General features: G+C 42.8%; 9 non-coding genes across 9 annotated transcripts; all 9 read right to left on the bottom strand.

Moving 5' to 3' along the window:
* Positions 1-5,012: 5,012 nt before the first annotated feature.
* TRNAI-AAU (transfer RNA isoleucine (anticodon AAU)) lies at positions 5,013-5,086 on the bottom strand. Its single transcript has one exon. It is a non-coding gene; the product is annotated as a tRNA-Ile (tRNA).
* A 1,524-nt stretch (positions 5,087-6,610) lies between these two features.
* TRNAI-AAU (transfer RNA isoleucine (anticodon AAU)) lies at positions 6,611-6,684 on the bottom strand. The gene has a single exon. It is a non-coding gene; the product is annotated as a tRNA-Ile (tRNA).
* A 725-nt stretch (positions 6,685-7,409) lies between these two features.
* On the bottom strand, positions 7,410-7,483 carry TRNAI-AAU (transfer RNA isoleucine (anticodon AAU)). Its single transcript has one exon. It is a non-coding gene; the product is annotated as a tRNA-Ile (tRNA).
* A 6,286-nt stretch (positions 7,484-13,769) lies between these two features.
* Positions 13,770-13,843, bottom strand: TRNAI-AAU (transfer RNA isoleucine (anticodon AAU)). The gene has a single exon. It is a non-coding gene; the product is annotated as a tRNA-Ile (tRNA).
* Positions 13,844-15,367: 1,524 nt separating this feature from the next.
* TRNAI-AAU (transfer RNA isoleucine (anticodon AAU)) lies at positions 15,368-15,441 on the bottom strand. Its single transcript has one exon. It is a non-coding gene; the product is annotated as a tRNA-Ile (tRNA).
* A 725-nt stretch (positions 15,442-16,166) lies between these two features.
* On the bottom strand, positions 16,167-16,240 carry TRNAI-AAU (transfer RNA isoleucine (anticodon AAU)). Its single transcript has one exon. It is a non-coding gene; the product is annotated as a tRNA-Ile (tRNA).
* A 6,267-nt stretch (positions 16,241-22,507) lies between these two features.
* On the bottom strand, positions 22,508-22,581 carry TRNAI-AAU (transfer RNA isoleucine (anticodon AAU)). The gene has a single exon. It is a non-coding gene; the product is annotated as a tRNA-Ile (tRNA).
* Positions 22,582-24,105: 1,524 nt separating this feature from the next.
* On the bottom strand, positions 24,106-24,179 carry TRNAI-AAU (transfer RNA isoleucine (anticodon AAU)). Its single transcript has one exon. It is a non-coding gene; the product is annotated as a tRNA-Ile (tRNA).
* A 725-nt stretch (positions 24,180-24,904) lies between these two features.
* On the bottom strand, positions 24,905-24,978 carry TRNAI-AAU (transfer RNA isoleucine (anticodon AAU)). Its single transcript has one exon. It is a non-coding gene; the product is annotated as a tRNA-Ile (tRNA).
* Between the last annotated feature and the right edge of the window lie 2,083 nt (positions 24,979-27,061).

The raw sequence follows: 27,061 nt of genomic DNA, 5'->3' as shown, positions 1-27,061 counted from the left end.
AGGAGGGAGGCCAGTTGCGGGGGGAGTTTACTTCCCTTGAAAGAAAATGCCTAACTCATTCACAAATACAACCCTTATCCTCACAACAACATTGGTTATGTCCGCAGCAGTACTGACCCGTGACTATGTATGCACAGCTGCTTCCAACAAAACAGCAATCTTGTGTTAGAAACTCTAAAGCTGTGAGTGCCAATTCTGCATCAATCTCATCCTTCTGCAGAAATATTTCCCAAAATGACAAAGTGGCCAATACAGGGATTGAACCCGTGACCTTGGCGTTATTAGCACCACGCTATAACCAACTGAGCTAACCGGCCAGCTGAGATGCATATTTCTAACTGGAGCATAAGAGAGAGGCCAGTTGCAGGGGGATTTTTTCTTCCCTTGGAAAAAAAATGCCTAACTCATTCACACATAAAACCCTTATCCTCACAACAACCTAAAGAAAAACTACATGTGATCTGAAGGAAATTCACGAATATGACAATTATCTTCAAACTGACTTGTAGCCTGCATCACATTTAAGTAGAACTGGGACAAAGAAGGTTAAATGCATCTCATTGGCCATTTCCCACAGCAGTACTGACCTGTGACCATTTATGGACTGCTGCTTCCAACAAAACAGGAAACTAGTCATAGTAAATCTAAAGCTGTGGGTGAGAATTCTGCATCAATCTCATGCTTCTGCAGAAATATTTCCCAAATTGACAAAGTGGCCAATACTGGGATCAAATTCGCTAACTTGGCGTGATTAGCACCATGCTCAGTCAGAAAAAGTATGCCTTCTGACTGGAGCATAGGAGGGAGGCCAGTTGCAGGGGGGAGTTTTCTTCCCTTGAAAGAAAATGCCTAACTCATTCACAAATACAACCCTTATCCTCACAACAACATTGGTTATGTCCCGCAGCAGTACTGACCCGTGACCATGTATGCACAGCTGCTTCCAACAAAACAGCAATCTTGTGTTAGTAACTCTAAAGCTGTGAGTGCCAATTCTGCATCAATCTCATGCTTCTGCAGAAATATTTCCCAAAATGACAAGGAGGCCAATACGGGGATCGAACCCGTGACCTTGCCATTATTAGCACCACGCTCTAACCAAATGAGCTAAACAGCCAGCTGAGAGTTTTGTTTCTGACTCAAGCATAAGCAGGAGGCCAGTTGTAGGGGGATGTTTTCTTCCCTTGGAAAAAAAATGCCTAACTCATTCACACAGACAACCCTTATCCTCACAACAACCTAAAGAAAAACTCCATGTGATCTGAAGGAAATTCATGAATATTACAATTATCTTCAAACTGACTTGTGGCCTGCATCACATTTAAGTAGTACTGCGACAAAGAAGGCTATATGCATCTCATTGGTCATTTCCCACAGCAGTACTGACCTGTGACCATTTATGGACTGCTGCTTCCAACAAAACAGCAAACTTGTCATAGTAAATCTAAAGCTGTGGGTGGGAATTCTGCATCAATCTAATGCTTCTGCAGACATTTTTCCCAAATTGACAAAGTGGCCAATACTGGGATCAAATTCGCTAACTTGGCGTGATTAGCACCATGCTCAGTCAGAAAAAGTATGCTTCTGACTGGAGCATAGGAGGGAGGTCAGTTGCAGGGGGGAGTTTTCTTTCCTTGAAAGAAAATGCCTAACTCATTCACAAATACAACCCTTATCCTCACAACAACATTGGTTATGTCCGCAGCAGTACTGACCCGTGACTATGTATGCACAGCTGCTTCCAACAAAACAGCAATCTTGTGTTAGTAACTCTAAAGCTGTGAGTGCCAATTCTGCATCAATCTCATCCTTCTGCAGAAATATTTCCCAAAATGACAAAGTGGCCAATACGGGGATCGAACCCGTGACCTTGGCGTTATTAGCACAACTAACCAACTGAGCTAACCAGCCAGCTGAGAGGCATATTTCTGACTGGACCATAAGAGGGAGGCCAGTTGCAGGGGGATTTTTTCTTCCCTTGGAAAAAAAATGCCTAACTCATTCACACATAAAACCCTTATCCTCACAACAACCTAAAGAAAAACTACATGTGATCTGAAGGAAATTCATGAATATGACAATTATCTTCAAACTGACTTGTAGCCTGCATCACATTTAAGTAGAACTGGGACAAAGAAGGTTAAATGCATCTCATTGGTCATTTCCCACAGCAGTACTGACCTGTGACCATTTATGGACTGCTGCTTCCAACAAAACAGCAAACTAGTCATAGTAAATCGAAAGCTGTGGGTGGGAATTCTGCATCAATCTCATGCTTCTGCAGAAATATTTCCCAAATTGACAAAGTGGCCAATACTGGGATCAAATTCGCTAACTTGGCTTTATTAGCGCCATGCTCAGTCAGAAAAAGTATGCCTTCTGACTGGAGCATAGGGGGGAGGCCAGTTGCAGGGGGGAGTTTTCTTCCCTTGAAAGAAATTGCCTAACTCATTCACAAATACAACCCTTATCCTCACAACAACATTGGTTATGTCCCGCAGCAGTACTGACCCGTGACCATGTATGCACAGCTGCTTCCAACAAAACAGCAATCTTGTGTTAGTAACTCTAAAGCTGTGAGTGCCAATTCTGCATCAATCTCATGCTTCTGCAGAAATATTTCCCAAAATGACAAGGAGGCCAATACGGGGATCGAACCCGTGACCTTGCCATTATTAGCATCACGCTCTAACCAAATGAGCTAAACAGCCAGCTGAGAGTTTTGTTTCTGACTCAAGCATAAGCAGGAGGCCAGTTGTAGGGGGATGTTTTCTTCCCTTGGAAAAAAAATGCCTAACTCATTCACACAGACAACCCTTATCCTCACAACAACCTAAAGAAAAACTCCATGTGATCTGAAGGAAATTCATGAATATTACAATTATCTTCAAACTGACTTGTGGCCTGCATCACATTTAAGTAGTACTGCGACAAAGAAGGCTATATGCATCTCATTGGTCATTTCCCACAGCAGTACTGACCTGTGACCATTTATGGACTGCTGCTTCCAACAAAACAGCAAACTTGTCATAGTAAATGTAAAGCTGTGGGTGGGAATTCTGCATCAATCTAATGCTTCTGCAGACATTTTTCGCAAATTGACAAAGTGGCCAATACTGGGATCAAATTCGCTAACTTGGCGTGATTAGCACCATGCTCAGTCAGAAAAAGTATGCTTCTGACTGGAGCATAGGAGGGAGGTCAGTTGCAGGGGGGAGTTTTCTTTCCTTGAAAGAAAATGCCTAACTCATTCACAAATACAACCCTTATCCTCACAACAACATTGGTTATGTCCGCAGCAGTACTGACCCGTGACTATGTATGCACAGCTGCTTCCAACAAAACAGCAATCTTGTGTTAGTAACTCTAAAGCTGTGAGTGCCAATTCTGCATCAATCTCATGCTTCTGCAGAAATATTTCCCAAAATGACAAGGAGGCCAATACGGGGACCAGTGCCCTTGCCATTATTAGCACCACGCTCTAACCAAATGAGCTAAACAGCCAGCTGAGAGTTTTGTTTCTGACTCAAGCATAAGCAGGAGGCCAGTTGTAGGGGGATGTTTTCTTCCCTTGGAAAAAAAATGCCTAACTCATTCACACAGACAACCCTTATCCTCACAACAACCTAAAGAAAAACTCCATGTGATCTGAAGGAAATTCATGAATATTACAATTATCTTCAAACTGACTTGTGGCCTGCATCACATTTAAGTAGTACTGCGACAAAGAAGGTTAAATGCATCTCATTGGTCATTTCCCACAGCAGTACTGACCTGTGACCATTTATGGACTGCTGCTTCCAACAAAACAGCAAACTTGTCATAGTAAATCTAAAGCTGTGGGTGGGAATTCTGCATCAATCTAATGCTTCTGCAGACATTTTTCCCAAATTGACAAAGTGGCCAATACTGGGATCAAATTCGCTAACTTGGCGTGATTAGCACCATGCTCAGTCAGAAAAAGTATGCTTCTGACTGGAGCATAGGAGGGAGGTCAGTTGCAGGAGGGAGTTTTCTTTCCTTGAAAGAAAATGCCTAACTCATTCACAAATACAACCCTTATCCTCACAACAACATTGGTTATGTCCGCAGCAGTACTGACCCGTGACTATGTATGCACAGCTGCTTCCAACAAAACAGCAAACTTGTGTTAGTAACTCTAAAGCTGTGAGTGCCAATTCTGCATCAATCTCATCCTTCTGCAGAAATATTTCCCAAAATGACAAAGTGGCCACCCGTGACCTTGGCGTTATTAGCACAACGCTCTAACCAACTGAGCTAACCGGTCAGCTGAGAGGCATATTTCTGACTGGACCATAGGAGGGAGGCCAGTTGCAGGGGGATTTTTTCTTCCCTTGGAAAAAAAATGCCTAACTCATTCACACATAAAACCCTTATCCTCACAACAACCTAAAGAAAAACTACATGTGATCTGAAGGAAATTCATAAATATGACAATTATCTTCAAACTGACTTGTAGCCTGCATCACATTTAAGTAGAACTGGGACAAAGAAGGTTAAATGCATCTCATTGGTCATTTCCCACAGCAGTACTGACCTGTGACCATTTATGGACTGCTGCTTCCAACAAAACAGCAAACTTGTCATAGTAAATCTAAAGCTGTGGGTGGGAATTCTGCATCAATCTCATGCTTCTGCAGAAATATTTCCCAAATTGACAAAGTGGCCAATACTGGGATCAAATTCGCTAACTTGGCGTGATTAGCACAATGCTCAGTCAGAAAAAGAACGCCTTCTGACTGGAGCATAGGAGGGAGGCCAGTTGCGGGGGGAGTTTACTTCCCTTGAAAGAAAATGCCTAACTCATTCACAAATACAACCCTTATCCTCACAACAACATTGGTTATGTCCGCAGCAGTACTGACCCGTGACTATGTATGCACAGCTGCTTCCAACAAAACAGCAATCTTGTGTTAGAAACTCTAAAGCTGTGAGTGCCAATTCTGCATCAATCTCATCCTTCTGCAGAAATATTTCCCAAAATGACAAAGTGGCCAATACGGGGATCGAACCCGTGACCTTGGCGTTATTAGCACCACGCTATAACCAACTGAGCTAACCGGCCAGCTGAGATGCATATTTCTAACTGGAGCATAAGAGGGAGGCCAGTTGCAGGGGGATTTTTTCTTCCCTTGGAAAAAAAATGCCTAACTCATTCACACATAAAACCCTTATCCTCACAACAACCTAAAGAAAAACTACATGTGATCTGAAGGAAATTCACGAATATGACAATTATCTTCAAACTGACTTGTAGCCTGCATCACATTTAAGTAGAACTGGGACAAAGAAGGTTAAATGCATCTCATTGGCCATTTCCCACAGCAGTACTGACCTGTGACCATTTATGGACTGCTGCTTCCAACAAAACAGGAAACTAGTCATAGTAAATATAAAGCTGTGGGTGGGAATTCTGCATCAATCTCATGCTTCTGCAGAAATATTTCCCAAATTGACAAAGTGGCCAATACTGGGATCAAATTCGCTAACTTGGCGTGATTAGCACCATGCTCAGTCAGAAAAAGTATGCCTTCTGACTGGAGCATAGGAGGGAGGCCAGTTGCAGGGGGGAGTTTTCTTCCCTTGAAAGAAAATGCCTAACTCATTCACAAATACAACCCTTATCCTCACAACAACATTGGTTATGTCCCGCAGCAGTACTGACCCGTGACCATGTATGCACAGCTGCTTCCAACAAAACAGCAATCTTGTGTTAGTAACTCTAAAGCTGTGAGTGCCAATTCTGCATCAATCTCATGCTTCTGCAGAAATATTTCCCAAAATGACAAGGAGGCCAATACGGGGATCGAACCCGTGACCTTGCCATTATTAGCACCACGCTCTAACCAAATGAGCTAAACAGCCAGCTGAGAGTTTTGTTTCTGACTCAAGCATAAGCAGGAGGCCAGTTGTAGGGGGATGTTTTCTTCCCTTGGAAAAAAAATGCCTAACTCATTCACACAGACAACCCTTATCCTCACAACAACCTAAAGAAAAACTCCATGTGATCTGAAGGAAATTCATGAATATTACAATTATCTTCAAACTGACTTGTGGCCTGCATCACATTTAAGTAGTACTGCGACAAAGAAGGCTATATGCATCTCATTGGTCATTTCCCACGGCAGTACTGACCTGTGACCATTTATGGACTGCTGCTTCCAACAAAACAGCAAACTTGTCATAGTAAATCTAAAGCTGTGGGTGGGAATTCTGCATCAATCTAATGCTTCTGCAGACATTTTTCCCAAATTGACAAAGTGGCCAATACTGGGATCAAATTCGCTAACTTGGCGTGATTAGCACCATGCTCAGTCAGAAAAAGTATGCTTCTGACTGGAGCATAGGAGGGAGGTCAGTTGCAGGGGGGAGTTTTCTTTCCTTGAAAGAAAATGCCTAACTCATTCACAAATACAACCCTTATCCTCACAACAACATTGGTTATGTCCGCAGCAGTACTGACCCGTGACTATGTATGCACAGCTGCTTCCAACAAAACAGCAATCTTGTGTTAGAAACTCTAAAGCTGTGAGTGCCAATTCTGCATCAATCTCATCCTTCTGCAGAAATATTTCCCAAAATGACAAAGTGGCCAATACGGGGATCGAACCCGTGACCTTGGCGTTATTAGCACCACGCTCTAACCAACTGAGCTAACCGGCCAGCTGAGATGCATATTTCTAACTGGAGCATAAGAGGGAGGCCAGTTGCAGGGGGATTTTTTCTTCCCTTGGAAAAAAAATGCCTAACTCATTCACACATAAAACCCTTATCCTCACAACAACCTAAAGAAAAACTACATGTGATCTGAAGGAAATTCAGGAATATGACAATTATCTTCAAACTGACTTGTAGCCTGCATCACATTTAAGTAGAACTGGGACAAAGAAGGTTAAATGCATCTCATTGGCCATTTCCCACAGCAGTACTGACCTGTGACCATTTATGGACTGCTGCTTCCAACAAAACAGGAAACTAGTCATAGTAAATCTAAAGCTGTGGGTGGGAATTCTGCATCAATCTCATGCTTCTGCAGAAATATTTCCCAAATTGACAAAGTGGCCAATACTGGGATCAAATTCGCTAACTTGGCGTGATTAGCACCATGCTCAGTCAGAAAAAGTATGCCTTCTGACTGGAGCATAGGAGGGAGGCCAGTTGCAGGGGGGAGTTTTCTTCCCTTGAAAGAAAATGCCTAACTCATTCACAAATACAACCCTTATCCTCACAACAACATTAGTTATGTCCGCAGCAGTACTGACCCGTGACTATGTATGCACAGCTGCTCCCAACAAAACAGCAATCTTGTGTTAGTAACTCTAAAGCTGTGAGTGCCAATTGTGCATCAATCTCATCCTTCTGCAGAAATATTTCCCAAAATTACAAAGTGGCCAATACGGGGATCGAACCCGTGACCTTGGCGTTATTAGCACCACGCTCTAACCAACTGAGCTAACCGGCCAGCTGAGAGGCATATTTCTGACTGGAGCATAAGAGGGAGGCCAGTTGCAGGGGGACTTTTTCTTCCCTTGGAAAAAAAATACCTAACTCATTCACACATAAAACCCTTATCCTCACAACAACCTAAAGAAAAACTACATATGATCTGAAGGAAATTCACGAATATGACAATTATCTTCAAACTGACTTGTAGCCTGCATCACATTTAAGTAGAACTGGGACAAAGAAGGTTAAATGCATCTCATTGGTCATTTCCCACAGCAGTACTGACCTGTGACCATTTATGGACTGCTGCTTCCAACAAAACAGCAAACTAGTCATAGTAAATATAAAGCTGTGGGTGGGAATTCTGCATCAATCTCATGCTTCTGCAGAAATATTTCCCAAATTGACAAAGTGGCCAATACTGGGATCAAATCCGCTAACTTGGCGTGATTAGCACCATGCTCAGTCAGAAAAAGTATGCCTTCTGACTGGAGCATAGGAGGGAGGCCAGTTGCAGGGGGGAGTTTTCTTCCCTTGAAAGAAAATGCCTAACTCATTCACAAATACAACCCTTATCCTCACAACAACATTGGTTATGTCCCGCAGCAGTACTGACCCGTGACCATGTATGCACAGCTGCTTCCAACAAAACAGCAATCTTGTGTTAGTAACTCTAAAGCTGTGAGTGCCAATTCTGCATCAATCTCATGCTTCTGCAGAAATATTTCCCAAAATGACAAGGAGGCCAATACGGGGACCCGTGACCTTGCCATTATTAGCACCACGCTCTAACCAAATGAGCTAAACAGCCAGCTGAGAGTTTTGTTTCTGACTCAAGCATAAGCAGGAGGCCAGTTGTAGGGGGATGTTTTCTTCCCTTGGAAAACAAATGCCTAACTCATTCACACAGACAACCCTTATCCTCACAACAACCTAAAGAAAAACTCCATGTGATCTGAAGGAAATTCATGAATATTACAATTATCTTCAAACTGACTTGTGGCCTGCATCACATTTAAGTAGTACTGCGACAAAGAAGGTTAAATGCATCTCATTGGTCATTTCCCCACAGCAGTACTGACCTGTGACCATTTATGGACTGCTGCTTCCAACAAAACAGCAAACTAGTCATAGTAAATCTAAAGCTGTGGGTGGGAATACTGCATCAATCTCATGCTTCTGCAGAAATATTTCCCAAATTGACAAAGTGGCCAATACTGGGATCAAATTCGCTAACTTGGCGTGATTAGCACCATGCTCAGTCAGAAAAAGTATGCCTTCTGACTGGAGCATAGGAGGGAGGCCAGTTGCAGGGGGGAGTTTTCTTCCCTTGAAAGAAAATGCCTAACTCATTCACAAATACAACCCTTATCCTCACAACAACATTGGTTATGTCCCGCAGCAGTACTGACCCGTGACCATGTATGCACAGCTGCTTCCAACAAAACAGCAATCTTGTGTTAGTAACTCTAAAGCTGTGAGTGCCAATTCTGCATCAATCTCATGCTTCTGCAGAAATATTTCCCAAAATGACAAGGAGGCCAATACGGGGATCGAACCCGTGACCTTGCCATTATTAGCACCACGCTCTAACCGAATGAGCTAAACAGCCAGCTGAGAGTTTTGTTTCTGACTCAAGCATAAGCAGGAGGCCAGTTGTAGGGGGATGTTTTCTTCCCTTGGAAAAAAAATGCCTAACTCATTCACACAGACAACCCTTATCCTCACAACAACCTAAAGAAAAACTCCATGTGATCTGAAGGAAATTCATGAATATTACAATTATCTTCAAACTGACTTGTGGCCTGCATCACATTTAAGTAGTACTGCGACAAAGAAGGCTATATGCATCTCATTGGTCATTTCCCACAGCAGTACTGACCTGTGACCATTTATGGACTGCTGCTTCCAACAAAACAGCAAACTTGTCATAGTAAATCTAAAGCTGTGGGTGGGAATTCTGCATCAATCTAATGCTTCTGCAGACATTTTTCCCAAATTGACAAAGTGGCCAATACTGGGATCAAATTCGCTAACTTGGCGTGATTAGCACCATGCTCAGTCAGAAAAAGTATGCTTCTGACTGGAGCATAGGAGGGAGGTCAGTTGCAGGGTGGAGTTTTCTTTCCTTGAAAGAAAATGCCTAACTCATTCACAAATACAACCCTTATCCTCACAACAACATTGGTTATGTCCGCAGCAGTACTGACCCGTGACTATGTATGCACAGCTGCTTCCAACAAAACAGCAATCTTGTGTTAGTAACTCTAAAGCTGTGAGTGCCAATTCTGCATCAATCTCATCCTTCTGCAGAAATATTTCCCAAAATGACAAAGTGGCCAATACGGGGATCGAACCCGTGACCTTGGCGTTATTAGCACAACTAACCAACTGAGCCAACCAGCCAGCTGAGAGGCATATTTCTGACTGGACCATAAGAGGGAGGCCAGTTGCAGGGGGATTTTTTCTTCCCTTGGAAAAAAAATGCCTAACTCATTCACACATAAAACCCTTATCCTCACAACAACCTAAAGAAAAACTACATGTGATCTGAAGGAAATTCATGAATATGACAATTATCTTCAAACTGACTTGTAGCCTGCATCACATTTAAGTAGAACTGGGACAAAGAAGGTTAAATGCATCTCATTGGTCATTTCCCACAGCAGTACTGACCTGTGACCATTTATGGACTGCTGCTTCCAACAAAACAGCAAACTAGTCATAGTAAATCGAAAGCTGTGGGTGGGAATTCTGCATCAATCTCATGCTTCTGCAGAAATATTTCCCAAATTGACAAAGTGGCCAATACTGGGATCAAATTCGCTAACTTGGCTTTATTAGCGCCATGCTCAGTCAGAAAAAGTATGCCTTCTGACTGGAGCATAGGGGGGAGGCCAGTTGCAGGGGGGAGTTTTCTTCCCTTGAAAGAAATTGCCTAACTCATTCACAAATACAACCCTTATCCTCACAACAACATTGGTTATGTCCCGCAGCAGTACTGACCCGTGACCATGTATGCACAGCTGCTTCCAACAAAACAGCAATCTTGTGTTAGTAACTCTAAAGCTGTGAGTGCCAATTCTGCATCAATCTCATGCTTCTGCAGAAATATTTCCCAAAATGACAAGGAGGCCAATACGGGGATCGAACCCGTGACCTTGCCATTATTAGCACCACGCTCTAACCAAATGAGCTAAACAGCCAGCTGAGAGTTTTGTTTCTGACTCAAGCATAAGCAGGAGGCCAGTTGTAGGGGGATGTTTTCTTCCCTTGGAACAAAAATGCCTAACTCATTCACACAGACAACCCTTATCCTCACAACAACCTAAAGAAAAACTCCATGTGATCTGAAGGAAATTCATGAATATTACAATTATCTTCAAACTGACTTGTGGCCTGCATCACATTTAAGTAGTACTGCGACAAAGAAGGCTATATGCATCTCATTGGTCATTTCCCACAGCAGTACTGACCTGTGACCATTTATGGACTGCTGCTTCCAACAAAACAGCAAACTTGTCATAGTAAATGTAAAGCTGTGGGTGGGAATTCTGCATCAATCTAATGCTTCTGCAGACATTTTTCCCAAATTGACAAAGTGGCCAATACTGGGATCAAATTCGCTAACTTGGCGTGATTAGCACCATGCTCAGTCAGAAAAAGTATGCTTCTGACTGGAGCATAGGAGGGAGGTCAGTTGCAGGGGGGAGTTTTCTTTCCTTGAAAGAAAATGCCTAACTCATTCACAAATACAACCCTTATCCTCACAACAACATTGGTTATGTCCGCAGCAGTACTGACCCGTGACTATGTATGCACAGCTGCTTCCAACAAAACAGCAATCTTGTGTTAGTAACTCTAAAGCTGTGAGTGCCAATTCTGCATCAATCTCATCCTTCTGCAGAAATATTTCCCAAAATGACAAAGTGGCCAATACGGGGATCGAACCCGTGACCTTGGCGTTATTAGCACAACTAACCAACTGAGCTAACCAGCCAGCTGAGAGGCATATTTCTGACTGGACCATAAGAGGGAGGCCAGTTGCAGGGGGATTTTTTCTTCCCTTGGAAAAAAATGCCTAACTCATTCACACATAAAACCCTTATCCTCACAACAACCTAAAGAAAAACTACATGTGATCTGAAGGAAATTCATGAATATGACAATTATCTTCAAACTGACTTGTAGCCTGCATCACATTTAAGTAGAACTGGGACAAAGAAGGTTAAATGCATCTCATTGGTCATTTCCCACAGCAGTACTGACCTGTGACCATTTATGGACTGCTGCTTCCAACAAAACAGCAAACTAGTCATAGTAAATCTAAAGCTGTGGGTGGGAATTCTGCAACAATCTCATGCTTCTGCAGAAATATTTCCCAAATTGACAAAGTGGCCAATACTGGGATCAAATTCGCTAACTTGGCTTTATTAGCGCCATGCTCAGTCAGAAAAAGTATGCCTTCTGACTGGAGCATAGGAGGGAGGCCAGTTGCAGGGGGGAGTTTTCTTCCCGTGAAAGAAAATGCCTAACTCATTCACAAATACAACCCTTATCCTCACAACAACATTGGTTATGTCCCGCAGCAGTACTGACCCGTGACCATGTATGCACAGCTGCTTCCAACAAAACAGCAATCTTGTGTTAGTAACTCTAAAGCTGTGAGTGCCAATTCTGCATCAATCTCATGCTTCTGCAGAAATATTTCCCAAAATGACAAGGAGGCCAATACGGGGACCAGTGCCCTTGCCATTATTAGCACCACGCTCTAACCAAATGAGCTAAACAGCCAGCTGAGAGTTTTGTTTCTGACTCAAGCATAAGCAGGAGGCCAGTTGTAGGGGGATGTTTTCTTCCCTTGGAAAAAAAATGCCTAACTCATTCACACAGACAACCCTTATCCTCACAACAACCTAAAGAAAAACTCCATGTGATCTGAAGGAAATTCATGAATATTACAATTATCTTCAAACTGACTTGTGGCCTGCATCACATTTAAGTAGTACTGCGACAAAGAAGGTTAAATGCATCTCATTGGTCATTTCCCACAGCAGTACTGACCTGTGACCATTTATGGACTGCTGCTTCCAACAAAACAGCAAACTTGTCATAGTAAATCTAAAGCTGTGGGTGGGAATTCTGCATCAATCTAATGCTTCTGCAGACATTTTTCCCAAATTGACAAAGTGGCCAATACTGGGATCAAATTCGCTAACTTGGCGTGATTAGCACCATGCTCAGTCAGAAAAAGTATGCTTCTGACTGGAGCATAGGAGGGAGGTCAGTTGCAGGAGGGAGTTTTCTTTCCTTGAAAGAAAATGCCTAACTCATTCACAAATACAACCCTTATCCTCACAACAACATTGGTTATGTCCGCAGCAGTACTGACCCGTGACTATGTATGCACAGCTGCTTCCAACAAAACAGCAAACTTGTGTTAGTAACTCTAAAGCTGTGAGTGCCAATTCTGCATCAATCTCATCCTTCTGCAGAAATATTTCCCAAAATGACAAAGTGGCCACCCGTGACCTTGGCGTTATTAGCACAACGCTCTAACCAACTGAGCTAACCGGTCAGCTGAGAGGCATATTTCTGACTGGACCATAGGAGGGAGGCCAGTTGCAGGGGGATTTTTTCTTCCCTTGGAAAAAAAATGCCTAACTCATTCACACATAAAACCCTTATCCTCACAACAACCTAAAGAAAAACTACATGTGATCTGAAGGAAATTCATAAATATGACAATTATCTTCAAACTGACTTGTAGCCTGCATCACATTTAAGTAGAACTGGGACAAAGAAGGTTAAATGCATCTCATTGGTCATTTCCCACAGCAGTACTGACCTGTGACCATTTATGGACTGCTGCTTCCAACAAAACAGCAAACTTGTCATAGTAAATCTAAAGCTGTGGGTGGGAATTCTGCATCAATCTCATGCTTCTGCAGAAATATTTCCCAAATTGACAAAGTGGCCAATACTGGGATCAAATTCGCTAACTTGGCGTGATTAGCACAATGCTCAGTCAGAAAAAGAACGCCTTCTGACTGGAGCATAGGAGGGAGGCCAGTTGCGGGGGGAGTTTACTTCCCTTGAAAGAAAATGCCTAACTCATTCACAAATACAACCCTTATCCTCACAACAACATTGGTTATGTCCGCAGCAGTACTGACCCGTGACTATGTATGCACAGCTGCTTCCAACAAAACAGCAATCTTGTGTTAGAAACTCTAAAGCTGTGAGTGCCAATTCTGCATCAATCTCATCCTTCTGCAGAAATATTTCCCAAAATGACAAAGTGGCCAATACGGGGATCGAACCCGTGACCTTGGCGTTATTAGCACCACGCTATAACCAACTGAGCTAACCGGCCAGCTGAGATGCATATTTCTAACTGGAGCATAAGAGGGAGGCCAGTTGCAGGGGGATTTTTTCTTCCCTTGGAAAAAAAATGCCTAACTCATTCACACATAAAACCCTTATCCTCACAACAACCTAAAGAAAAACTACATGTGATCTGAAGGAAATTCACGAATATGACAATTATCTTCAAACTGACTTGTAGCCTGCATCACATTTAAGTAGAACTGGGACAAAGAAGGTTAAATGCATCTCATTGGCCATTTCCCACAGCAGTACTGACCTGTGACCATTTATGGACTGCTGCTTCCAACAAAACAGGAAACTAGTCATAGTAAATATAAAGCTGTGGGTGGGAATTCTGCATCAATCTCATGCTTCTGCAGAAATATTTCCCAAATTGACAAAGTGGCCAATACTGGGATCAAATTCGCTAACTTGGCGTGATTAGCACCATGCTCAGTCAGAAAAAGTATGCCTTCTGACTGGAGCATAGGAGGGAGGCCAGTTGCAGGGGGGAGTTTTCTTCCCTTGAAAGAAAATGCCTAACTCATTCACAAATACAACCCTTATCCTCACAACAACATTGGTTATGTCCCGCAGCAGTACTGACCCGTGACCATGTATGCACAGCTGCTTCCAACAAAACAGCAATCTTGTGTTAGTAACTCTAAAGCTGTGAGTGCCAATTCTGCATCAATCTCATGCTTCTGCAGAAATATTTCCCAAAATGACAAGGAGGCCAATACGGGGATCGAACCCGTGACCTTGCCATTATTAGCACCACGCTCTAACCAAATGAGCTAAACAGCCAGCTGAGAGTTTTGTTTCTGACTCAAGCATAAGCAGGAGGCCAGTTGTAGGGGGATGTTTTCTTCCCTTGGAAAAAAAATGCCTAACTCATTCACACAGACAACCCTTATCCTCACAACAACCTAAAGAAAAACTCCATGTGATCTGAAGGAAATTCATGAATATTACAATTATCTTCAAACTGACTTGTGGCCTGCATCACATTTAAGTAGTACTGCGACAAAGAAGGCTATATGCATCTCATTGGTCATTTCCCACAGCAGTACTGACCTGTGACCATTTATGGACTGCTGCTTCCAACAAAACAGCAAACTTGTCATAGTAAATCTAAAGCTGTGGGTGGGAATTCTGCATCAATCTAATGCTTCTGCAGACATTTTTCCCAAATTGACAAAGTGGCCAATACTGGGATCAAATTCGCTAACTTGGCGTGATTAGCACCATGCTCAGTCAGAAAAAGTATGCTTCTGACTGGAGCATAGGAGGGAGGTCAGTTGCAGGGGGGAGTTTTCTTTCCTTGAAAGAAAATGCCTAAGTCATTCACAAATACAACCCTTATCCTCACAACAACATTGGTTATGTCCGCAGCAGTACTGACCCGTGACTATGTATGCACAGCTGCTTCCAACAAAACAGCAATCTTGTGTTAGAAACTCTAAAGCTGTGAGTGCCAATTCTGCATCAATCTCATCCTTCTGCAGAAATATTTCCCAAAATGACAAAGTGGCCAATACGGGGATCGAACCCGTGACCTTGGCGTTATTAGCACCACGCTCTAACCAACTGAGCTAACCGGCCAGCTGAGATGCATATTTCTAACTGGAGCATAAGAGGGAGGCCAGTTGCAGGGGGATTTTTTCTTCCCTTGGAAAAAAAATGCCTAACTCATTCACACATAAAACCCTTATCCTCACAACAACCTAAAGAAAAACTACATGTGATCTGAAGGAAATTCAGGAATATGACAATTATCTTCAAACTGACTTGTAGCCTGCATCACATTTAAGTAGAACTGGGACAAAGAAGGTTAAATGCATCTCATTGGCCATTTCCCACAGCAGTACTGACCTGTGACCATTTATGGACTGCTGCTTCCAACAAAACAGGAAACTAGTCATAGTAAATCTAAAGCTGTGGGTGGGAATTCTGCATCAATATCATGCTTCTGCAGAAATATTTCCCAAATTGACAAAGTGGCCAATACTGGGATCAAATTCGCTAACTTGGCGTGATTAGCACCATGCTCAGTCAGAAAAAGTATGCCTTCTGACTGGAGCATAGGAGGGAGGCCAGTTGCAGGGGGGAGTTTTCTTCCCTTGAAAGAAAATGCCTAACTCATTCACAAATACAACCCTTATCCTCACAACAACATTAGTTATGTCCGCAGCAGTACTGACCCGTGACTATGTATGCACAGCTGCTCCCAACAAAACAGCAATCTTGTGTTAGTAACTCTAAAGCTGTGAGTGCCAATTGTGCATCAATCTCATCCTTCTGCAGAAATATTTCCCAAAATTACAAAGTGGCCAATACGGGGATCGAACCCGTGACCTTGGCGTTATTAGCACCACGCTCTAACCAACTGAGCTAACCGGCCAGCTGAGAGGCATATTTCTGACTGGAGCATAAGAGGGAGGCCAGTTGCAGGGGGACTTTTTCTTCCCTTGGAAAAAAAATACCTAACTCATTCACACATAAAACCCTTATCCTCACAACAACCTAAAGAAAAACTACATATGATCTGAAGGAAATTCACGAATATGACAATTATCTTCAAACTGACTTGTAGCCTGCATCACATTTAAGTAGAACTGGGACAAAGAAGGTTAAATGCATCTCATTGGTCATTTCCCACAGCAGTACTGACCTGTGACCATTTATGGACTGCTGCTTCCAACAAAACAGCAAACTAGTCATAGTAAATATAAAGCTGTGGGTGGGAATTCTGCATCAATCTCATGCTTCTGCAGAAATATTTCCCAAATTGACAAAGTGGCCAATACTGGGATCAAATCCGCTAACTTGGCGTGATTAGCACCATGCTCAGTCAGAAAAAGTATGCCTTCTGACTGGAGCATAGGAGGGAGGCCAGTTGCAGGGGGGAGTTTTCTTCCCTTGAAAGAAAATGCCTAACTCATTCACAAATACAACCCTTATCCTCACAACAACATTGGTTATGTCCCGCAGCAGTACTGACCCGTGACCATGTATGCACAGCTGCTTCCAACAAAACAGCAATCTTGTGTTAGTAACTCTAAAGCTGTGAGTGCCAATTCTGCATCAATCTCATGCTTCTGCAGAAATATTTCCCAAAATGACAAGGAGGCCAATACGGGGACCCGTGACCTTGCCATTATTAGCACCACGTTCTAACCAAATGAGCTAAACAGCCAGCTGAGAGTTTTGTTTCTGACTCAAGCATAAGCAGGAGGCCAGTTGTAGGGGGATGTTTTCTTCCCTTGGAAAACAAATGCCTAACTCATTCACACAGACAACCCTTATCCTCACAACAACCTAAAGAAAAACTCCATGTGATCTGAAGGAAATTCATGAATATTACAATTATCTTCAAACTGACTTGTGGCCTGCATCACATTTGAGTAGTACTGCGACAAAGAAGGTTAAATGCATCTCATTGGTCATTTCCCACAGCAGTACTGACCTGTGACCATTTATGGACTGCTGCTTCCAACAAAACAGCAAACTAGTCATAGTAAATCTAAAGCTGTGGGTGGGAATACTGCATCAATCTCATGCTTCTGCAGAAATATTTCCCAAATTGACAAAGTGGCCAATACTGGGATCAAATTCGCTAACTTGGCGTGATTAGCACCATGCTCAGTCAGAAAAAGTATGCCTTCTGACTGGAGCATAGGAGGGAGGCCAGTTGCAGGGGGGAGTTTTCTTCCCTTGAAAGAAAATGCCTAACTCATTCACAAATACAACCCTTATCCTCACAACAACATTGGTTATGTCCCGCAGCAGTACTGACCCGTGACCATGTATGCACAGCTGCTTCCAACAAAACAGCAATCTTGTGTTAGTAACTCTAAAGCTGTGAGTGCCAATTCTGCATCAATCTCATGCTTCTGCAGAAATATTTCCCAAAATGACAAGGAGGCCAATACGGGGATCGAACCCGTGACCTTGCCATTATTAGCACCACGCTCTAACCAAATGAGCTAAACAGCCAGCTGAGAGTTTTGTTTCTGACTCAAGCATAAGCAGGAGGCCAGTTGTAGGGGGATGTTTTCTTCCCTTGGAAAAAAGATGCCTAACTCATTCACACAGACAACCCTTATCCTCACAACAACCTAAAGAAAAACTCCATGTGATCTGAAGGAAATTCATGAATATTACAATTATCTTCAAACTGACTTGTGGCCTGCATCACATTTAAGTAGTACTGCGACAAAGAAGGCTATATGCATCTCATTGGTCATTTCCCACAGCAGTACTGACCTGTGACCATTTATGGACTGCTGCTTCCAACAAAACAGCAAACTTGTCATAGTAAATCTAAAGCTGTGGGTGGGAATTCTGCATCAATCTAATGCTTCTGCAGACATTTTTCCCAAATTGACAAAGTGGCCAATACTGGGATCAAATTCGCTAACTTGGCGTGATTAGCACCATGCTCAGTCAGAAAAAGTATGCTTCTGACTGGAGCATAGGAGGGAGGTCAGTTGCAGGGGGGAGTTTTCTTTCCTTGAAAGAAAATGCCTAACTCATTCACAAATACAACCCTTATCCTCACAACAACATTGGTTATGTCCGCAGCAGTACTGACCCGTGACTATGTATGCACAGCTGCTTCCAACAAAACAGCAATCTTGTGTTAGTAACTCTAAAGCTGTGAGTGCCAATTCTGCATCAATCTCATCCTTCTGCAGAAATATTTCCCAAAATGACAAAGTGGCCAATACGGGGATCGAACCCGTGACCTTGGCGTTATTAGCACAACTAACCAACTGAGCTAACCAGCCAGCTGAGAGGCATATTTCTGACTGGACCATAAGAGGGAGGCCAGTTGCAGGGGGATTTTTTCTTCCCTTGGAAAAAAAATGCCTAACTCATTCACACATAAAACCCTTATCCTCACAACAACCTAAAGAAAAACTACATGTGATCTGAAGGAAATTCATGAATATGACTTGTAGCCTGCATCACATTTAAGTAGAACTGGGACAAAGAAGGTTAAATGCATCTCATTGGTCATTTCCCACAGCAGTACTGACCTGTGACCATTTATGGACTGCTGCTTCCAACAAAACAGCAAACTAGTCATAGTAAATCGAAAGCTGTGGGTGGGAATTCTGCATCAATCTCATGCTTCTGCAGAAATATTTCCCAAATTGACAAAGTGGCCAATACTGGGATCAAATTCGCTAACTTGGCTTTATTAGCGCCATGCTCAGTCAGAAAAAGTATGCCTTCTGACTGGAGCATAGGGGGGAGGCCAGTTGCAGGGGGGAGTTTTCTTCCCTTGAAAGAAATTGCCTAACTCATTCACAAATACAACCCTTATCCTCACAACAACATTGGTTATGTCCCGCAGCAGTACTGACCCGTGACCATGTATGCACAGCTGCTTCCAACAAAACAGCAATCTTGTGTTAGTAACTCTAAAGCTGTGAGTGCCAATTCTGCATCAATCTCATGCTTCTGCAGAAATATTTCCCAAAATGACAAGGAGGCCAATACGGGGATCGAACCCGTGACCTTGCCATTATTAGCACCACGCTCTAACCAAATGAGCTAAACAGCCAGCTGAGAGTTTTGTTTCTGACTCAAGCATAAGCAGGAGGCCAGTTGTAGGGGGATGTTTTCTTCCCTTGGAAAAAAAATGCCTAACTCATTCACACAGACAACCCTTATCCTCACAACAACCTAAAGAAAAACTCCATGTGATCTGAAGGAAATTCATGAATATTACAATTATCTTCAAACTGACTTGTGGCCTGCATCACATTTAAGTAGTACTGCGACAAAGAAGGCTATATGCATCTCATTGGTCATTTCCCACAGCAGTACTGACCTGTGACCATTTATGGACTGCTGCTTCCAACAAAACAGCAAACTTGTCATAGTAAATGTAAAGCTGTGGGTGGGAATTCTGCATCAATCTAATGCTTCTGCAGACATTTTTCCCAAATTGACAAAGTGGCCAATACTGGGATCAAATTCGCTAACTTGGCGTGATTAGCACCATGCTCAGTCAGAAAAAGTATGCTTCTGACTGGAGCATAGGAGGGAGGTCAGTTGCAGGGGGGAGTTTTCTTTCCTTGAAAGAAAATGCCTAACTCATTCACAAATACAACCCTTATCCTCACAACAACATTGGTTATGTCCGCAGCAGTACTGACCCGTGACTATGTATGCACAGCTGCTTCCAACAAAACAGCAATCTTGTGTTAGTAACTCTAAAGCTGTGAGTGCCAATTCTGCATCAATCTCATCCTTCTGCAGAAATATTTCCCAAAATGACAAAGTGGCCAATACGGGGATCGAACCCGTGACCTTGGCGTTATTAGCACAACTAACCAACTGAGCTAACCAGCCAGCTGAGAGGCATATTTCTGACTGGACCATAAGAGGGAGGCCAGTTGCAGGGGGATTTTTTCTTCCCTTGGAAAAAAATGCCTAACTCATTCACACATAAAACCCTTATCCTCACAACAACCTAAAGAAAAACTACATGTGATCTGAAGGAAATTCATGAATATGACAATTATCTTCAAACTGACTTGTAGCCTGCATCACATTTAAGTAGAACTGGGACAAAGAAGGTTAAATGCATCTCATTGGTCATTTCCCACAGCAGTACTGACCTGTGACCATTTATGGACTGCTGCTTCCAACAAAACAGCAAACTAGTCATAGTAAATCTAAAGCTGTGGGTGGGAATTCTGCAACAATCTCATGCTTCTGCAGAAATATTTCCCAAATTGACAAAGTGGCCAATACTGGGATCAAATTCGCTAACTTGGCTTTATTAGCGCCATGCTCAGTCAGAAAAAGTATGCCTTCTGACTGGAGCATAGGAGGGAGGCCAGTTGCAGGGGGGAGTTTTCTTCCCGTGAAAGAAAATGCCTAACTCATTCACAAATACAACCCTTATCCTCACAACAACATTGGTTATGTCCCGCAGCAGTACTGACCCGTGACCATGTATGCACAGCTGCTTCCAACAAAACAGCAATCTTGTGTTAGTAACTCTAAAGCTGTGAGTGCCAATTCTGCATCAATCTCATGCTTCTGCAGAAATATTTCCCAAAATGACAAGGAGGCCAATACGGGGACCAGTGCCCTTGCCATTATTAGCACCACGCTCTAACCAAATGAGCTAAACAGCCAGCTGAGAGTTTTGTTTCTGACTCAAGCATAAGCAGGAGGCCAGTTGTAGGGGGATGTTTTCTTCCCTTGGAAAAAAAATGCCTAACTCATTCACACAGACAACCCTTATCCTCACAACAACCTAAAGAAAAACTCCATGTGATCTGAAGGAAATTCATGAATATTACAATTATCTTCAAACTGACTTGTGGCCTGCATCACATTTAAGTAGTACTGCGACAAAGAAGGTTAAATGCATCTCATTGGTCATTTCCCACAGCAGTACTGACCTGTGACCATTTATGGACTGCTGCTTCCAACAAAACAGCAAACTTGTCATAGTAAATCTAAAGCTGTGGGTGGGAATTCTGCATCAATCTAATGCTTCTGCAGACATTTTTCCCAAATTGACAAAGTGGCCAATACTGGGATCAAATTCGCTAACTTGGCGTGATTAGCACCATGCTCAGTCAGAAAAAGTATGCTTCTGACTGGAGCATAGGAGGGAGGTCAGTTGCAGGAGGGAGTTTTCTTTCCTTGAAAGAAAATGCCTAACTCATTCACAAATACAACCCTTATCCTCACAACAACATTGGTTATGTCCGCAGCAGTACTGACCCGTGACTATGTATGCACAGCTGCTTCCAACAAAACAGCAAACTTGTGTTAGTAACTCTAAAGCTGTGAGTGCCAATTCTGCATCAATCTCATCCTTCTGCAGAAATATTTCCCAAAATGACAAAGTGGCCACCCGTGACCTTGGCGTTATTAGCACAACGCTCTAACCAACTGAGCTAACCGGTCAGCTGAGAGGCATATTTCTGACTGGACCATAGGAGGGAGGCCAGTTGCAGGGGGATTTTTTCTTCCCTTGGAAAAAAAATGCCTAACTCATTCACACATAAAACCCTTATCCTCACAACAACCTAAAGAAAAACTACATGTGATCTGAAGGAAATTCATAAATATGACAATTATCTTCAAACTGACTTGTAGCCTGCATCACATTTAAGTAGAACTGGGACAAAGAAGGTTAAATGCATCTCATTGGTCATTTCCCACAGCAGTACTGACCTGTGACCATTTATGGACTGCTGCTTCCAACAAAACAGCAAACTTGTCATAGTAAATCTAAAGCTGTGGGTGGGAATTCTGCATCAATCTCATGCTTCTGCAGAAATATTTCCCAAATTGACAAAGTGGCCAATACTGGGATCAAATTCGCTAACTTGGCGTGATTAGCACAATGCTCAGTCAGAAAAAGAACGCCTTCTGACTGGAGCATAGGAGGGAGGCCAGTTGCGGGGGGAGTTTACTTCCCTTGAAAGAAAATGCCTAACTCATTCACAAATACAACCCTTATCCTCACAACAACATTGGTTATGTCCGCAGCAGTACTGACCCGTGACTATGTATGCACAGCTGCTTCCAACAAAACAGCAATCTTGTGTTAGAAACTCTAAAGCTGTGAGTGCCAATTCTGCATCAATCTCATCCTTCTGCAGAAATATTTCCCAAAATGACAAAGTGGCCAATACGGGGATCGAACCCGTGACCTTGGCGTTATTAGCACCACGCTATAACCAACTGAGCTAACCGGCCAGCTGAGATGCATATTTCTAACTGGAGCATAAGAGGGAGGCCAGTTGCAGGGGGATTTTTTCTTCCCTTGGAAAAAAAATGCCTAACTCATTCACACATAAAACCCTTATCCTCACAACAACCTAAAGAAAAACTACATGTGATCTGAAGGAAATTCACGAATATGACAATTATCTTCAAACTGACTTGTAGCCTGCATCACATTTAAGTAGAACTGGGACAAAGAAGGTTAAATGCATCTCATTGGCCATTTCCCACAGCAGTACTGACCTGTGACCATTTATGGACTGCTGCTTCCAACAAAACAGGAAACTAGTCATAGTAAATATAAAGCTGTGGGTGGGAATTCTGCATCAATCTCATGCTTCTGCAGAAATATTTCCCAAATTGACAAAGTGGCCAATACTGGGATCAAATTCGCTAACTTGGCGTGATTAGCACCATGCTCAGTCAGAAAAAGTATGCCTTCTGACTGGAGCATAGGAGGGAGGCCAGTTGCAGGGGGGAGTTTTCTTCCCTTGAAAGAAAATGCCTAACTCATTCACAAATACAACCCTTATCCTCACAACAACATTGGTTATGTCCCGCAGCAGTACTGACCCGTGACCATGTATGCACAGCTGCTTCCAACAAAACAGCAATCTTGTGTTAGTAACTCTAAAGCTGTGAGTGCCAATTCTGCATCAATCTCATGCTTCTGCAGAAATATTTCCCAAAATGACAAGGAGGCCAATACGGGGATCGAACCCGTGACCTTGCCATTATTAGCACCACGCTCTAACCAAATGAGCTAAACAGCCAGCTGAGAGTTTTGTTTCTGACTCAAGCATAAGCAGGAGGCCAGTTGTAGGGGGATGTTTTCTTCCCTTGGAAAAAAAATGCCTAACTCATTCACACAGACAACCCTTATCCTCACAACAACCTAAAGAAAAACTCCATGTGATCTGAAGGAAATTCATGAATATTACAATTATCTTCAAACTGACTTGTGGCCTGCATCACATTTAAGTAGTACTGCGACAAAGAAGGCTATATGCATCTCATTGGTCATTTCCCACAGCAGTACTGACCTGTGACCATTTATGGACTGCTGCTTCCAACAAAACAGCAAACTTGTCATAGTAAATCTAAAGCTGTGGGTGGGAATTCTGCATCAATCTAATGCTTCTGCAGACATTTTTCCCAAATTGACAAAGTGGCCAATACTGGGATCAAATTCGCTAACTTGGCGTGATTAGCACCATGCTCAGTCAGAAAAAGTATGCTTCTGACTGGAGCATAGGAGGGAGGTCAGTTGCAGGGGGGAGTTTTCTTTCCTTGAAAGAAAATGCCTAACTCATTCACAAATACAACCCTTATCCTCACAACAACATTGGTTATGTCCGCAGCAGTACTGACCCGTGACTATGTATGCACAGCTGCTTCCAACAAAACAGCAATCTTGTGTTAGAAACTCTAAAGCTGTGAGTGCCAATTCTGCATCAATCTCATCCTTCTGCAGAAATATTTCCCAAAATGACAAAGTGGCCAATACGGGGATCGAACCCGTGACCTTGGCGTTATTAGCACCACGCTCTAACCAACTGAGCTAACCGGCCAGCTGAGATGCATATTTCTAACTGGAGCATAAGAGGGAGGCCAGTTGCAGGGGGATTTTTTCTTCCCTTGGAAAAAAAATGCCTAACTCATTCACACATAAAACCCTTATCCTCACAACAACCTAAAGAAAAACTACATGTGATCTGAAGGAAATTCAGGAATATGACAATTATCTTCAAACTGACTTGTAGCCTGCATCACATTTAAGTAGAACTGGGACAAAGAAGGTTAAATGCATCTCATTGGCCATTTCCCACAGCAGTACTGACCTGTGACCATTTATGGACTGCTGCTTCCAACAAAACAGGAAACTAGTCATAGTAAATCTAAAGCTGTGGGTGGGAATTCTGCATCAATCTCATGCTTCTGCAGAAATATTTCCCAAATTGACAAAGTGGCCAATACTGGGATCAAATTCGCTAACTTGGCGTGATTAGCACCATGCTCAGTCAGAAAAAGTATGCCTTCTGACTGGAGCATAGGAGGGAGGCCAGTTGCAGGGCGGAGTTTTCTTCCCTTGAAAGAAAATGCCTAACTCATTCACAAATACAACCCTTATCCTCACAACAACATTAGTTATGTCCGCAGCAGTACTGACCCGTGACTATGTATGCACAGCTGCTCCCAACAAAACAGCAATCTTGTGTTAGTAACTCTAAAGCTGTGAGTGCCAATTGTGCATCAATCTCATCCTTCTGCAGAAATATTTCCCAAAATTACAAAGTGGCCAATACGGGGATCGAACCCGTGACCTTGGCGTTATTAGCACCACGCTCTAACCAACTGAGCTAACCGGCCAGCTGAGAGGCATATTTCTGACTGGAGCATAAGAGGGAGGCCAGTTGCAGGGGGACTTTTTCTTCCCTTGGAAAAAAAATACCTAACTCATTCACACATAAAACCCTTATCCTCACAACAACCTAAAGAAAAACTACATATGATCTGAAGGAAATTCACGAATATGACAATTATCTTCAAACTGACTTGTAGCCTGCATCACATTTAAGTAGAACTGGGACAAAGAAGGTTAAATGCATCTCATTGGTCATTTCCCACAGCAGTACTGACCTGTGACCATTTATGGACTGCTGCTTCCAACAAAACAGCAAACTAGTCATAGTAAATATAAAGCTGTGGGTGGGAATTCTGCATCAATCTCATGCTTCTGCAGAAATATTTCCCAAATTGACAAAGTGGCCAATACTGGGATCAAATCCGCTAACTTGGCGTGATTAGCACCATGCTCAGTCAGAAAAAGTATGCCTTCTGACTGGAGCATAGGAGGGAGGCCAGTTGCAGGGGGGAGTTTTCTTCCCTTGAAAGAAAATGCCTAACTCATTCACAAATACAACCCTTATCCTCACAACAACATTGGTTATGTCCCGCAGCAGTACTGACCCGTGACCATGTATGCACAGCTGCTTCCAACAAAACAGCAATCTTGTGTTAGTAACTCTAAAGCTGTGAGTGCCAATTCTGCATCAATCTCATGCTTCTGCAGAAATATTTCCCAAAATGACAAGGAGGCCAATACGGGGACCCGTGACCTTGCCATTATTAGCACCACGCTCTAACCAAATGAGCTAAACAGCCAGCTGAGAGTTTTGTTTCTGACTCAAGCATAAGCAGGAGGCCAGTTGTAGGGGGATGTTTTCTTCCCTTGGAAAACAAATGCCTAACTCATTCACACAGACAACCCTTATCCTCACAACAACCTAAAGAAAAACTCCATGTGATCTGAAGGAAATTCATGAATATTACAATTATCTTCAAACTGACTTGTGGCCTGCATCACATTTAAGTAGTACTGCGACAAAGAAGGTTAAATGCATCTCATTGGTCATTTCCCACAGCAGTACTGACCTGTGACCATTTATGGACTGCTGCTTCCAACAAAACAGCAAACTAGTCATAGTAAATCTAAAGCTGTGGGTGGGAATACTGCATCAATCTCATGCTTCTGCGGAAATATTTCCCAAATTGACAAAGTGGCCAATACTGGGATCAAATTCGCTAACTTGGCGTGATTAGCACCATGCTCAGTCAGAAAAAGTATGCCTTCTGACTGGAGCATAGGAGGGAGGCCAGTTGCAGGGGGGAGTTTTCTTCCCTTGAAAGAAAATGCCTAACTCATTCACAAATACAACCCTTATCCTCACAACAACATTGGTTATGTCCCGCAGCAGTACTGACCCGTGACCATGTATGCACAGCTGCTTCCAACAAAACAGCAATCTTGTGTTAGTAACTCTAAAGCTGTGAGTGCCAATTCTGCATCAATCTCATGCTTCTGCAGAAATATTTCCCAAAATGACAAGGAGGCCAATACGGGGATCGAACCCGTGACCTTGCCATTATTAGCACCATGCTCTAACCAAATGAGCTAAACAGCCAGCTGAGAGTTTTGTTTCTGACTCAAGCATAAGCAGGAGGCCAGTTGTAGGGGGATGTTTTCTTCCCTTGGAAAAAAAATGCCTAACTCATTCACACAGACAACCCTTATCCTCACAACAACCTAAAGAAAAACTCCATGTGATCTGAAGGAAATTCATGAATATTACAATTATCTTCAAACTGACTTGTGGCCTGCATCACATTTAAGTAGTACTGCGACAAAGAAGGCTATATGCATCTCATTGGTCATTTCCCACAGCAGTACTGACCTGTGACCATTTATGGACTGCTGCTTCCAACAAAACAGCAAACTTGTCATAGTAAATCTAAAGCTGTGGGTGGGAATTCTGCATCAATCTAATGCTTCTGCAGACATTTTTCCCAAATTGACAAAGTGGCCAATACTGGGATCAAATTCGCTAACTTGGCGTGATTAGCACCATGCTCAGTCAGAAAAAGTATGCTTCTGACTGGAGCATAGGAGGGA

The sequence above is a fragment of the Ambystoma mexicanum genome, chromosome 1p, assembly GCF_040938575.1.
Source record: "Ambystoma mexicanum isolate Mex_15411 chromosome 1p, UKY_AmexF1_1, whole genome shotgun sequence".
Classification (NCBI taxonomy): domain Eukaryota; kingdom Metazoa; phylum Chordata; class Amphibia; order Caudata; family Ambystomatidae; genus Ambystoma; species Ambystoma mexicanum.
Note: the sequence above shows the minus strand (reverse complement) of the source record. Positions and strands in the feature narration are given on the sequence as shown.